The following is a 16259-nucleotide window of genomic DNA, read 5'->3' on the forward strand; positions in this document are numbered from 1 at the left end:
TGGGTATATTAATCTATGTGAAGGCCAATTTATGGTTACAATTTCTCAGAAGGTAATAATTTTCCTTGCTGACCCTTTACTTATTCTTTAGCTGTCAACATCATACAGGGCTCTCCTATCAGTTATTTTTACCTTGGCTGGTTTAGGCTTGTTCCATGTTCCATGTTCCATGTCCCACTGCAGCTCAATGACTCTAGGATTTGGCAGAAACTCTTAAGGATGAAAGCCATGCTTGTTCCTCAGCTTACCTTGATCCTTGCTTATCTGCCAAGTTTCTGCTTTTGTTTCATTTGGGGGTTCTGAGAATTTCTTAGTTTCATGCCATCTCACTTTAAAAGGCTTTTGTTGTTGTTGTTGTTTTTCTGTACCTAACCCCTGCAACATGTTAAATTGTCAAGAAATGTTTTATAACTAAGAAGAAAAATATGATGGATGAGTACTTCTTGTTTTCTTAAGTAGACTATGTGAAGAATTAATTATGCTTTCTCAATAACTAAAGTGCATTTATATAAATACCAATTCTTTTATAGTGATGCCCTGGAGAGCTATTGTACTACATAGGGTTGTTTGCGTATCACTAAATTACATTTATTATATAAAACTGACTGGAGAAAATGCGGGATGTGAGGTCAATAACTTAATTTCAAATTGAAAACATAAACTTTTGCTATAGCTATTTTCTGCTCAATAACTTTTTACTTATTCTTGAGTTCAAAATTATATGTATTTGCACCAAATTATGTTGTCTGTTTCCTAAACTGAAGTTGCTAGAGCATTGATTTTTAAGTACATGGATTTTTGCATAATCTTAAGAAAGGAACCTGCAAACACTGTGGAAGCATCACATCATAAAGCACAACATGAAAATCACTGAATTAGGGTACCCTATTACTGAGCTGATGGATTTAATGCTTGTATGGGCAATTAGCACCTACATTATGTGTTTGAGAAAGATACATTGTATGTTCCCTGCCCTCTAGTAATGTTATTTTTAATCTCAGCAACATGTATTTCAAAGTTCAAAATAATAAAGAGGATCCTTACAAACTAATAGATTTGAACATTTCCGATGTGTTTTTGGTTTATTGAAATTATTATGTTTATTAATGCTCCACTTTTTCAATTTTTGACCCTCTAAGGTGGCTCCTGAGTCTTTTGACATTACCTCAACTGTTTCTTGATAGCTTCATTGCTTTTAGGTTGACAAGATGTTGGCTTGCCTTGTATATTTCATATCTCAAACTTGATACCACCTAATCTTCTAACAATATTAAGTCCCTTTTGGAGGAAATTGGTATTTAGAAACCAAAATCTTAACAGTAAGAAGTTCATTGTAATTAGATTGATTATTGTTTACAGAATTTTCAGTTACCACATTTAGAAAATACATATTTTAAGAGAAATTATATCTTTATTTCATATTCGTATTTAAAATTCAATTAAATATAACAAGATCTTTTACTTAAATTAATTGTTTACATTTTTATCCCCTATGCTAAAAATCTAAGTTCTAATAATATTAATTACTAATTTATCATGTATAATATATACTATCTTTATCATATGTGTATATACCAGGGGTGCCAAAAAAATGTGTACAAGTGGACGCTTTGGTCAGGTTGCTCAAGCAGTAGTTCCTTGTAATCAGAAGTGTCTGGACGCTGATGGTAAGCATTTTGAGCACCTCTTGTAATCACAGAAGTCCAATGTGAGTTATATTCATCTTTTGTTATTGGTATATATTGAGTACTACAATTTTAATAGTTTTTTTCTTTCTTAAAATGTGTATACATTTTTTTGGCACCCTCTGTATATATAAGTTTATTTATTTTTGACTCCCACAAGGTAGACGTTTATTCTACTCTTTTTTCAATTATTTTTTATTGTTAGTTTCAAGTATACAAAACAACATAATAATTAGATATTTATACCCCTCATAAGTGGTAACCCCACCAAGTCTATTACCCATCTGACACTGTACATAGTTATCACAATACCGTGTCTATATTCCCTATGCTGTTTTACACCCTGTGACTGTATATCAATATAGATATAGATATAAATATAGATGATATACATATAGCTACAGCTATGTGGCTATAGCTATTATAGCTATAGAAATAATTATAATTGACATTCGATATTATTTTATATTAGTTTCAGGTGTACAACATAATTTCAGGTGTATAGACTAGTGATTAGACATTTTTCCAATTTACAAAGTGATCCCCCTGACTGGTACCCACCTGGCAATATACATACCTATTAGCATATTTTTAATTATATTCTCTATGCTTCAGTTTACATCCCCATGACTATTTATTAATCACAAAATGAGAGAATAGATAAAATACAAAGGAGAAAATCATCAAAAAATGAAACTTTCCCAAACAAGGATGTGCTTTCAAAAGAGCCTCAATGAGTACTAAACAAAATAAGTTGATCTGTTTTAAAAATGTAAATCTGTGCTTGCTTCAGCAGCACATATACTAAAAATGTAAATCACATCATGGGAAAAATGTAAGACACTAGGGATAGAAAGAAAACTCTAAAAACTTTTACAGAGAAAATTGTTACATTAAAAATATCAGCAAAAAAAATAAAAAATAATATCAGCAATCACAATGATACAGAAATTCTCGCCACTAAATCTGAAAGAGAACAATGGAGGATGCATTTGAAATTCAGATGAAAAATTATTTTCAATTTAGAAGTCTGTGGAAAGCAGTGCTATCAATTAACTGTGAAGATAATATAAAGATATTTTCAGGTGAGCAAGGTTTTAGAATGTTTTCTTCCAATGTACTAGTTCTCAGAAGTTACTGGAAAAAACGAAGCTGCCAAAAAAAAAAAAAAAATTGGAATTCCCAAATTAAGAGTGAAGAGAAGTTCCATGGCAAAAGTTGTCAAGTTGTCCTTCAGCCCTACAGGTGAACAACACGAGACTGGAGCAAATGCTCAGAGGGCTTTATGCAATATATATTTAGCTCTCTCTCTTTCTCCCTCATTCACACACACACACACACACACACACACACACACACACATTCACACAAATTGATGAAATACCTAATGCCTGATATATTTCACTATTTTGAGAAGAGTTTTAAATTCTCTGAGAACTAATTTGAGGATTCAAATTAGTATAGAGACAACAATATTGAGCAAATGTAAAACAAGAAAACAAGATTGTACAATAAAATAAACATTATCAGGGTAAACCATGTAGTGTAGAAGATATACCCTCTATTTCTCAATTTAATGTTACAAAAATGCAATGTTTTTATTATATTTTAACATATGTTCCTATTCTTTTATATACACACAACATCAGCTGTAAATAATATTTATGGAGTTATAAACATGCAAACAATGAATATTGATATAATCTAAATCATGATTTCACTATATTCAGAGAATGAGGGAAGAGAAAGTATATTTGTGTGTATGTGTTTGTGGGCCATGGGGGAGAGGGAAATTTATAATAACTAAATCTTTAATTTTCACAGTAGGAAGAAAAATAATGTTGCAAATTTGAAGTTAAAGAAATTGCAATAAATTTATACTATTTAAAAATATGGAAATAAACATAAGCATAAACAGCTAAAATAGTTGAGAGCCATTGCTTCTTTGTTAAAAAGAATTAAAGGCAGGTATGATGGGTCAGAGGACTACAGTTTAGGGCATAAAAGTTGAAATATGCGAAAAGGTACTCTGTAAGGGTTAAGCTCACAGACTCTGAAACCAAAATACAGGCTGCAAATATTGGCTTTAGTATTTACTAGTCATATGACCTTGTGACTTAAACACTCAATGCCTTCATTTCTTTTTTGTATAATTAGACAATAATAGTAGTACCTCACAGGGTTGTCTTACAGATTAAGTAGTTTAATACATACAATCTTTTAAATAGTATATAGCACACATTACTAGTACAGGCAATACTGTGTAACTGTTAACTATTTACATGAATTACTTTAATAAAAAAATTAAACAGAAAGCATAACACATTGTGTGATATGTAGAAAATAGTCAAGAAATATGAAGAATCATTATATTTAAAAACTAAAAATTGATGAAGTCATTAATGAAATAAACCAGCTTACACTATTAAAGTATGTTTATTATCTAATATCTAAACAAGAACATTTTATTATTTATGCTTACTCATTAAAGATTAATTTGTATCCATTGTAATTATCAGTATATGAACATATTGCCTAGGTTATAAATTAAAATAGGCTTCTAGAAAATCTAAAATTATTGCTTTCTTTATTCAGACAGTAAAATTAATTTGAAACTAATAATGCTTGTCAGACTCTAATAAATACGTATGCTAGTATTTCTTCTGTTCTCCTGAACATCATAGATCTCCTTTAAGTACACTCACATAGTAGCAGATATGTCTCCTATGTTTCAAATTAATATTAAGAAAATCCTAAATTCTCAACATCTTTTAACATATGTCCATACTCTTTCAAGAAAAGTGAATCAAAATTTTCAACAATACTGATACTGAAAGTTTTCACTTCAATAGAGATTAAGGACAGAAGTTTTTTTGTTTTGTTTCTTTTTAAGAATTAACTGTATTTAAAGAGATTCTGTTAAGTTGGGGAAAAACAGGTAATATTTTCATTGTAGTGGTTTTATTCATTGTGACATGCAGTTAACCATGTTTTTTATTATACTTTCAACATACATGTAAATAAAAACACCTCCAGATATTCTTCTTCCAAGAAGAAAAGTTGTTTATTTGACAGATGATATAGACAATAATGCGTGGCTCGTAATTGGAAAGCTATAACTTAAAAAGTTATGATGACATTCAAACAGTTTGTGTATAATTAAAGTGGCTGTTAATGAATGGCATATTTAAAACATGTGGGCAAAAAAATTGAATTTTTACCATTGTAACTGAAAAAAGAATGTTTCTGGAGAAGCTAGACTACATAGTAGTATAATCCAGGCTTGAGCATGTTGAGGAGGCATGATGCCACATAAACAGAAATCTGTTCTTCCCTTTATGTATTTAACATCCATAAGATGGAAATAAGGAGTGCTATCAAATGACAACATTTGACATGATGCTTCTAGTGAAGACATAGAAGTATTTTGAGTATCAGAAGTTCAAGAAAGAACCACAAAAAAACATTTATCTCTGCAAATCTAAATACATCCTGCAAATTTTGAATAATATACATTTTATAAAAAATACTACAGCTAGTGAGTTTGTGCACATATTTGGGTGTATGTTGACTGAAGGAAAGAATAAATTATCCAAAGGACAAAGTTTATTTCAGTCATTGCTACCAGACATATGACATTTATATTCCTAATAAAGAAAGTTTGAGTACAGATAAACTATATGATAAAGTACAATTATCTTTATAGTAGCCCTCGGTTCATTTAACTCAAATTATTTTTAGTCATTTATTAGTTACTTGCAGGTTAGAAAATATTTTTTTTTAATTTTTATAAGATTTTATTTGAACCACACTGCTGACATTGCCAGGCAGCAAGACCTCAAATGCCCCTAGAAAATATTTTAAAATTATATTCATAGTTTCTTTACAAGAGAGAAAATAAAGAAAAGAAAAACTTAGAAGGAAGAATGGATTAGTAGGACTGAGAAGGTGAATTGCTGCTTTCCTTTTGAAACATTTGTCAGGAAAAAACAGAGCTATAGTAGAGCAATGTTTTTATATACTATTGAAATTAGGTTGATGCTAATACAAACTAGATTGTTTGAGTTAAGATATCACTTGTATTCCCCATAGCAACCAATAGTAAAATAACTATTAAACAAGCTAAAAGTATTTCCTCTAAAATCAGGAGCAAAACAAAGATTCCTACTCTCATCACTTTTATTCAACAGAGTATTTGATGTCCCAGCCACAGCAGTTAGTCAAGAAAAAGAAATAAAGTGCATCTAAGTAGGAAAGAAAGAAGTAAGACTCACTATATGCAGATGGCATTACATATAGAAATTTCTAAAATTCCCATCAGAAACTAGTAGAACTAATAAGTTCAGTATTGCCTCAGGATACAAAATCAATACACAAACATCTATTGCACTTCTATGCACTAGTAACAAACTGTTAGAGAGTGAAATTAAAGAAACAACCCAATTTCCAGTTACATCAAAAAAACATACCTAAGAATAAATTCAACTAAACAGGTGAAAGATCTGTATACTGAAAACTAAAAGATATTAAGTAAAGAAATGGAGGAAAACATAAATAAATGGAAAAATGTTGCATACCACAGATTGGAAAAATTAATATTGTTAAAATATCTATACTACCCAAAGCAATCTACAGATTCAGTGAAATCCTTTTCAAAATCCCAATGCCATTTTTCACAGAAATAGAACAAACAATTCTAAAATTTGTATAAAACCACAAAAGACCCTAAATAGCCAAAGCAATCAGGACAAAGAACAAAGTTCAAAGCACCACACTCCCCTATTTCAAACTCTATTGTAAAGCTATGGTATATAAATAGTATGATATTGGCATAAAAATAGACACATAAATCAATGGAACAGAATAGAAAACCCACATGAATCCCATGCATATACAGTCAATTAATTTGCAATGAAGAAACCAAGAGTATACAATGGGGAAAGAAAAGTCTCTTCAATAAACAATGTTGGGAAACTGGATAGCCACATGCAAAGCATGAACTGAACCACTATCTTACACCAGAGGGTGCCCAAAAAATGCATACACATTTTTAAGAAAGGAAAAATCTGGATTAAAATAATAATACTTAGTATATACTGATAAGAAAAGATGAGTATGAGTCACGTTTGACCTCTTTAATTACAAGAGGTGCTCAAAGTTACCATCAGCGTAATTTTAATACAGTTTTTTTGTTTCCTTTCTTAAAATGTGTATACATTTCCGTGGCATTTCCTACATGGGTGTTTAATATATACATATACATATATTATATACATATATATTATATTATATACATATACATATATTTTGCATTATATATGTATAATGCAAAATGAATACTTATGTTAATGCAAAAACCTGTACACAAATGCTTATAACAACTTTATTTATAATTGATAAAAAATTGAAAATAACTCAATGGTCTTCCAGAGGTTGAATGCTTAAACAAATGGTGGTATAGACATACAATAGAATATTACTTCTAAATATAAAGGAACAGACAATTGATACTTGCAGCAACATTGTTGAACCAAGATCAAATAGCTAGAGTTGGGATTCAAATCTGGCAGTCTGTCTCTAGAGCTCACATACAATGTGCAATACATCCTCTCATGAAGCTCACTGAAAATTTGGTTTATTTTATTTATTCATAGCTCCCTCACCTTTCATAATGTGCAAGGTAAACTCATAAAATACTAACTTTGGATATCCAGTTCCTCAAATGTAAATAAGATAAAATCACTGCTTACTCCATTCACTTCTTAGAAAAATAAACAAAAAAAAATGTTTTGTAAACTTTGGAGTTATATCATGAGGCTTTTTCTCATCTATCACTGATATCTAGTGGTTTCTTTTCTGGTTTAAAGTTATCTTTCCACTTCCCTGTCTTATGGCTTTTTAACTGTCATCTCTATATCATTCAATGTAGTTTTCATTGTACTAAGTTGTCTAGACTCTGCCTCCATAAAATGAAAAGCAACCATTATATTTAAGGATATTTATGTAGCTGAATAATAAATAACAATTTACTTGACTTTAATCGTTTTCCTTTAAAATGAAATTCTGCAATTTCCTTAAAAACACTGAAAGAAGGGCCAGAATCAGGCCAGGTAACGGCCCGGTACCCTCATCACTGCACATCAACCAAAGAACATCAGATTTCATCTGATTTACATAGACATCTTTCAGAAATATTGACTGAGCCCTGGCTACAGACACTACCCAAGTAGGCTCAGGGAGCAGAGTGAAAAGGAAAAGGGGGCACCATTACCCTAGCTGCACAGAGACTAGGAGGCGGTAGCCATTAAGCAAAAGCATTGCAGATAGTATTAGAGTACGAGTTTTGGTAAGAGATGTAAAGAAAGAGAAGAGAGAGCACAAAGGGAGACTGACAAGGGGAAGCTTTTTACTGATTGGTTGGTCAGGAGAGGCCCTGCTGAGGAGGTGATATTTCATAAGACCTGGATGATGAGAAACAGGGAAGAGATGGTCTGGGAAAGAGCATTCTAAAACAAGGGAACAGTCTGTGTTGTGTGAAAGCTTCACGTGGACATGACTTCAGGATTCTGAGAAACATTTCATGGGCAAGATTTCCTATTTAAAAGTTCAAAAACATGTTTAAGTTTTCCATGGTCCTTTCCATTTGTATAACTTGATGAAGCAAAGTGAATACATTATTTTTTGAGTATAGTTTGGTGTTCCTGTAGCTAATTCAGTTAATACAAAATAACCTATTAGATAACAGCAGTCTGAGGTGAGTCGTAGTCATAGGAACCAAAACATTTACTGGATCTTTGAATGTTCCCTTAATTTAATCTGTTCTCATCCCAAGGGAAAAGAAATGTTTCTCCATTTTGGCAACCTTGACCATTCAACTGAGTCATTACAACAGGGTCAGCAAACTATGGAGTCTGGGCCAAACCCTGTCCACCATCTCTTTTTGTTTGGCTTGCAAACTAACAATATTTTTTTATATTTTCTAATGATTGAAAATATATACTTTTTTTAATTTCATGACTCATAATAGTTATATGAAATTCAAATTTCATTGCCAACTTCTTTTTGAAATGCAGCCATGCTCATTTGTTCAGGTGTTATCTATGACTGCTTTCATTCTACAAGGTCAGAGTTTTGTAGTTGAGATAGACCTTATTATCCACAAAGTCTAAACATTTACTCTCTGGTCCTTTACAGAAAATGTTTACTGACCCCTGAATTAAAACATTAATTAGTTTGTAGAGATGTTGTCAATAACACACTCATGCCCCTAATGTTCACTTCAGTTGTGTGCCATTTATTATAAGCTTTAAATGTATGTGAGCTGCTTTTTCTTCCTTTAATTTTCAAAAATATTATCCCATTAACACACCAGACAATCAAATAACTTTATTTTCAAAAACTGTAAGATTTTTATTTGCTTAACCTTAATTCTTTAGTATATTCTATTTTGGGATATTGAAAGAATGTTTCTGAAATTATATTACAAAAAGTTAACATTAGGTGTCAGTATTTTACATATTATTTAGTAAGTGTGTGTCAATGAAAAAAAAAGTCGTATATTACTACAGACAGTATTTTCACTGGAAAATGTCAACTGAGTGTTTGCTCGACTGTTGTTTTTGTTTGTTTGTTTGTTTGGCTGGTTGGTTGGTTGGTTTGAGCAGAGTTTGTATTACTGAAATCTTCTTTATGATTTCTACATAGCAAAATTTAAAACTTCATTTCTTTTAGGTATCTGCTGCTATATTTTTGTCATGTCTGACAGTAGAAATATATATATTGACATAGTACTAACCAGTGTGTTTTAAGTATCCTTTATAATGATCTGAATGAAGTTTAAAAAAACAAAAGAAAAAAGCAAAATACTTTTGTGGTGGAGTGGTTTTATGGGAAAAATACCAGGGTGGCAATATAGGGAAATGGGAAGGATACTAAGTTTGAATTCCTACTTGTGCTATGGGGCAATTTTCTTAAACTTATCATTTGTAACATGTTGAAGGTTATTTCTTAACCTTCTAATTTATAACATTGTGGGTAGAATGAGTACTTATCTAGCTTTTACTCTTCAGGGTTGCTGTGAGGATTAAATATCCTAACACATTTTTTATAAACCCTTTGTCAAAGTGACTAGCTCAATGGATAACCCACAAATATTAGCACTTCCCCCCACCATCTCCAATGTTTCTTTTATCTTTAAATTATTTTGAATAAATCAGTTAATGAAACATAGTAAAAAGATCTAGCATATGACCTTTAGGAAATAGAAATATTTTTTATCTGTAATTATTTAATCATGCAAAATGTTATAACTGTGTGTGTGTCTGTGGACTGCATGGAGAAAATATCAAAAAACTTAAATTGTCATATAACATAACTCAGTGGTAAATTCAAAGAGTGAGAATTTAAATATTACCATACAATTAAGCAAAACATATGACATCCTCACTCCCCACCTCCTGATAAAACTTTGTTGCTCCAAAGCACTGTAAAGTAACTGGGAGTAGAGTAGGAAGGGGACTCAAACTTACTAATCATAGGTATTATTAACCTGATCTGGCCCAAATTCATTTGATGTGAATTTACATAATGCTATTTGTTTATTTTATTTATTATACTTAGCAAGCTTATCTAAATATTATTTATAAAGGTAGAAAACGAGTCAACTTAAATTCATAACTATAAAGGACTGCTTTATTATAACATCATTAGAAATTGTGCTTTAGAATTTAAAAATATTTTTAAATGCAGTATAACCAACATTGTAAATAGATATTGGAACAGAGAAAACACAATTCCTACCCCAAAATATCAAGTAGCAGAAATATACATTAATATCACTAAGTCTAAGTGAGAGTGAGCTAAAGAGATGTACATTTGCCAGGTTTTATAAATGTGAAGAAACAGGAGAGTTTTTATCCCAACCAAGGGGATAAATGAAGACTTTCTCTGCTTTGTATAGTTGCTAGAAATCCTCAAAAGTCACAGCTTAATGGATTTTATTTGAAGGAAGGAGTGAGTCAGGGAGGAAACAGTGTCATCTATGTGCAGTGGCATTGCTGCATATAGCCAATTTCACATTCAACATGTCAACTAAATATGCTCAGTCAAAAAAGATTAAAAAGAAAGAATGGCCTAAATTGTGTGGATGACTGATGCAGACTTCCATTCTACCAAATGAGCTGAAGACCCAGGTAGCCTGTGACAACTTTGACTCAACTCCCTTCTGACTTCCCAGATACCTCTGAAGAGAGCAAGCATGGCCCACACTGAATGGGATTCTAGGGTTTTAAAGATGAAGTCTGTTTTTTTAATAGCATTGTTTTCCAAAATACAAGCTTGATACTTTATCTTGATACCAACCAAACATCCTATTTTCCAGTAATGGAAGAGAAACTATTCACACTGGACTTATTTAAAGAATGTGGGTCTCCAATATGTCATCTCCTTTGTAGATTTGCCATTTGCTCATGGGACACTGGGACCCTTAAATTTTACATCTCCACATTTTACAGATGTAGAAACTGAGGACCAACACTATTGAACTCTAGAACTCTTCAATTCTCACTCTCTGCATGTTATTTTTCCCTCCCTCTCCTACACTGTGTTTTTGTGAAGATTTCACAGTTCTCAATTGCTACACAATTCCTCTCTGGGGATAACAAGTGAGGATTACTGATGACTCTGTTAGATGCTTCAGTGTCTTCATAAACCTGCTTTTCACCCGTCAGAATACAGAATAGTACCTCAGAGGATTTTCTGGCTCCAATCACTACACATTTATTTTAAATATGGAAGATTTAGCATTGAAAACGGGATCTATCCATTGACATATAGAAAGTACATGAGGAACCCTTTCCATACACTAACCTTCATCCTAAGAAGGCAGAGGTGGTCCCACCTGGGGGAGAACTTACTTTCTTTCTTTTCTCCCCAAACTGTTTCCACTACTTTCACACTAATTTTGAGAAGAAAACAATAATTTAATCATTGTGCCATCCAAGATACTAACTTAGCCCCACCTCCTGCAACCTATAGAGAGGAAATATATTTTCTGAGCACCGGTGCCAACATGGCCCTAAATTCTCTAAGGCAAAAGCCCCTCCAGACTTCTGGTCAACATGACACAGTAGGTAAACACTGTGTTTGCTTCCTCCTATGATCACATCAAAATTACAACTAAATTACAGAACAATCACCTTTGAAAACCACTTGAAGAACAGCTGAACAGAAACCTCTATATCTAAGAAGCTATGTTGACTGGTAAGAGGGGCACAGCCATGAAATGGGACTAGTTCCACATCCACATGGGGAAGTTAAGAATTTAGAGGGATATCTCTGCTGCAGAGGTCCCCATTGAGGAGTGAGAGGTTCCAGCCCCACACCTGGCTCCCAACCCAGAGCACTAGTGACAGAAAAAGAAGTCCCAACAACATCTGACTGTGAAAACCAGTGGGAATTCCATCTAGATGAGACGGATGGATTCTATAGCCCCAGATGTCCTCTTAAAGGGCCTAAGTACCGATTCTGTCACTCACAAATACTTGCCCTAAGCTCCAAAGAAGGGACAGCAGCCTGAAATGAACCAGGGACACACAGTGAGGAACTGATTTGTCTGCCTCCTGGGGCAGCTTTCTCCAGGACTAAAGTGCCAATAAGTGCCACTGTTCCTTTGTGGAGACTTACACAAACGGAAGACACAAACGAGCACCAAATCTGAGTCTCCATCAATTTGATTCTCTAAGACACAAGCCCCCTACTCTAGCACCATCCTGGTGATTCTGAGTCCCCTCCCTACCCAATTCACATGCCAACCTGAACTTTCAGAGGCTAGTCCAGCCTGGGCTTCGGCTGCGAACTTTCCTAAAGTCTCTCAAAGCTCCACAAACCCCAAACAAGCAGAAGGTGGCCTTGGTGTGCCCTATGCCTCTTGCTAAGCTGCCTTAAGCCCAACACTAGTGGCAGCCAGCTTCAGTTCACAGCCGAATCACTCCTAGGCATCTCCAAACTCAGCACAGGCAGCTACCAACTGCAGATTATCTTGTAGCTCCTACCAACTGGCTTCTGGCTGGGCATAGGAAGTAGCTGAACTTGGCCTGCAGCAGAGCCCTACGCAAGAGACCCCAGAACCATCACACTTGGTGGCCAGCTTCAGACCCCACCAGAGCACTACTCAACTAGTGCCACAAATGACACAGCAGGGACCAAAGACTGACTAGAGCAAATCCCACTTTGTGGGCTCAGCCCTGGCACAACAGCTTCTGTGCTGTAGTCATGGCCGGTCCTCATAGTCAGTCAGCCTGAGGGTAAATCCCACCAAATGACGTGCCAACAGCAATGAAGGCTCCACTAAAACAGGAGGACACACACAACCCACACAAGGTACATCCCGGAGAACCTGGCTCAGATGAACAGGGAGACTGCGCCACAGAGCCCCATAGGACAACTACTATATAAGGCCACACTGCCAAAACTGAAAGACATAACAGGTCTACCTAATATATATATATATAAAAAATACAGGGAGGCAGCCAAAATGAGGAGATATGTCTCAAAGAAATATGTCTCAAATGAAAGAACAAGACAAAACTTCAGGGAAAAGCAAAAAACAACTAAACAAAATGGACGCAAGAAATCTAGCAAATACAGCGTTCAAAATGTTGGTTATAAGGATGCTTAATAAACTTAGGGAAGAATAGATAAAAAATTCAACAGAGATAAAAAACATAAAAAAGGATATAGAAAACATAAAAAACAGTCAGAAATGAATACAATAACTGAAATGAAGAATACATTAGATGGAACGAACAGCAGACTAGAAGAAGCAGAGGATCGAATCAGCAATTTGGAAGACAAGGTAGTGAAAAATGCTCAATCAGAACAGCAAAAAGAAATTTTAAAAAAAATTAAGATAAAAAATAAAACCCCTCATCACTGAGGGACACATTGCTCAGTTTTTTGGTTTGAAACATATAGACAAGAAATTAGGGAAAACAGAGTAATCTCACTCCACCCACAAACTTTCATCCAATCTATAATAGATTATTAATATTAAGTAGTATTGACACTATAAAAATCTTCTCCCATAACTAACTCTTCTTACATGACATTTTCATAGGACCAATTTGTCTACTTTAACTGGAATACCACTTCCTGCTCAATAGCTACATAGTCTTTAGATTTCATGATTAACAAAATTGAAAATACTTTTTAATGGTCATCTGTGTCCTGTCCCCTAAATACCTAGTCATCTTTCAAAAGCAAGGCTAGACTGGCTTAACTGAGTTGCAGAGACTCATTTTGCTTGTGCACATTATTTAGCACCTTTGGGTTACATGCTTGGCTCTTGTGTAGATATAGTTATATAGTTATATCTTGTGTATATATAACTCTACTAACTGGAGAATCAGGTCTCATCACATATTTTAATAATCTGTCGGCATCAGAAATGTGGAAGAGTCTTCTCAGATTTTTCATAGCAATCAGCTAAAGAGAAACAAATGATTATCTAACAAGAACTGTTGTTCTCCAACTTCTGGGATATTGTTTACGAGAGAACTGACTTCTGTTCTCCAATTTGTTCCTCCTTTCTTTAAGATGCCATCAGCTTCTTTTACTATAATTCACCACCTCCTCAATGAGCCTTTGTTTTCTTCAAGTTCTTCCCTGGGTTGGTGTCTTAGTTTTCTATTGCTGCTGTAACAAATTACTACAAATTTAGTGGCTTAATACAACCTACAGTTCTGCAGGTTAGAAGTCCAACACAAGTCTCCTTGGGCTAATATCCAGGTGTTGGTAGAGCTGCATCCATTTCTCGAGAATCCATTTCCTTGCCTCTTCTAATTTATAGAGGTTGCACACATTTCTTGGCTCATGGCCCCTTCTTCCATCTCTAAAGCCAAAATCATTGCATCTGGAGTCAGGTCATTTCTCCAGTCTCTGGCCATAGACAAGAAAGGTTCTTGGTTTTAAATATTCATGTGATTGGGCACATCTAAATAATCTAGGATAACTTTCCCATGTAAAGGTCCTTAACCGTAGTTACACCTGCAAAGATCCTTTTGCTATTTAAGGTAACGTAGGTATAGTTTCTGGGGAGTAGGACACGAACACGTTTGGGGGTCATTAGATTGTCTACCAGAGTGAGATTCTCACTATTCCCCTTTGCTGCTTTGTAGAATTCCTCTTTTACTTTGCTGCCTTGTAGAATTCCTGATCCCTTGTAACCTGAAACACTTTGCCTTCATTTGCTACCACCTGTCAGTAATCAAAGGCAGATTCTTCTTTGAAAGATAGGCTTCCAGATCATTCCTTCATGTTCTCTTTGAAGTTCATAGTTGCAGGAAGCAGATTCAGATGAAAATTTGTGTGCAGGAGGTTTATTGGGAAATGCTCTTGAGATCAACATGTGTCTGTGTGGAGGGGAGGGAATGGTGAAGGAAATAAGTCTGTGCTGAAGGGAGCATACAATAGTTTAGTGATTACCAGAGGGTAAGGAGGGAAGGGGCCAGTAGAGGGTAAATGGGATCAAATATATGGTGATGGAAGGAGAACTGACTCTGGGTGGTGAACACACAATGTGATATATAGATGATATATTACAGAATTGTACACCTGAAACCTATGTAACTTTACTAACCATTGTCACCCCAATAAACTTTAACTAAAAAAAAAAATGAATTTTAAAACAGTCACAACAAATTTCTTGGCCAATCTTGTAGGAAGTCCCCGCTGAGATGGTCCTTCAGAGTTGCCCTCCAATTGAGCTCCTCTGTATGGGGTGCTCCAACATCTTCTCCATAGCTGCAAGGTGTGTGTATGGGATAGGGTCAGGCATGACTTCAGGATAGGCACAGAAATTCACTGAGGAGGTCAGTCCCCAACACTTTCAGCAATAAGTGTTTTTAGGAATGAGTGTTTTATGGGTAAAGGGTAAGAAATGGGCATCGAAGTTAGAGAACGAAAACAAAAGACTGAGATCAGGAAAACAAGATCAAATATTTGGGATCAATTTGGGGTGGGATAGTTTAATATTTTCTATATTGGTCACTTCTACTTGCTGTTAGTTTTATAAATCTATGTGAGATGTCAGGCTTACCTATCAGGAAAGAAATAGGGGTAATGATCTTATTCCTGCTACCTTTCACGGCAAATCCCCATTTCCCAGAATAGTTTCTAATTTTTCATCTTTAATCTAATGAGCCTGGGTGCACTTGTATACAAGATATGACAATTAAGTTCATGAACTCATCCTAGAAAAAGTGCTACATACCTCATTGCTGAATATCACTATGGTCACCTTTGAAGTACTCCTCTTGGGAAGCTATGCACTGATGCCAGTGCCTAGTCCTCCCTTCAAAGCAATTTTGGAACTCTTTTTCTGGAATGGCCATCAGAGCTGTCATCATATCACCCTTCATGTCCTGAATATCATCAAAATGTCTTCCTTTCAATATTTCCTTTATCTTTGGGTAAAGAAAGAAGCCATTGGGGGTGAGTAGGGAGAGGGTTCCAATACAGTTATTTGTTTACTGGCTAAAAACTCCCTCACAGACAGTGCCATGTGAGATCATGCAT

The 16259-nt window shown here is 34.4% G+C and overlaps 1 protein-coding gene across 2 annotated transcripts in view; it reads left to right on the top strand.

Moving 5' to 3' along the window:
- The window catches only part of KYNU (kynureninase), a 99245-nt gene extending 98187 nt beyond the window's left edge, over positions 1 to 1058 (top strand). Inside the window, exon 15 of one of the 2 annotated variants that reach the window (XR_013993587.1) lies at positions 772 to 1054. The gene's annotated coding sequence lies outside the window, so the exon portion shown is untranslated. Of the gene's footprint in view, positions 1 to 771 lie in introns of both variants that reach the window. The other variant, XR_013993588.1, reaches the window with a different exon arrangement.
- The last annotated feature ends 15201 nt before the right edge of the window (positions 1059 to 16259 follow it).

This window comes from Rhinolophus hipposideros, assembly GCF_964194185.1.
Source record: "Rhinolophus hipposideros genome assembly, chromosome: 6".
Classification (NCBI taxonomy): Eukaryota; Metazoa; Chordata; class Mammalia; order Chiroptera; family Rhinolophidae; genus Rhinolophus; species Rhinolophus hipposideros.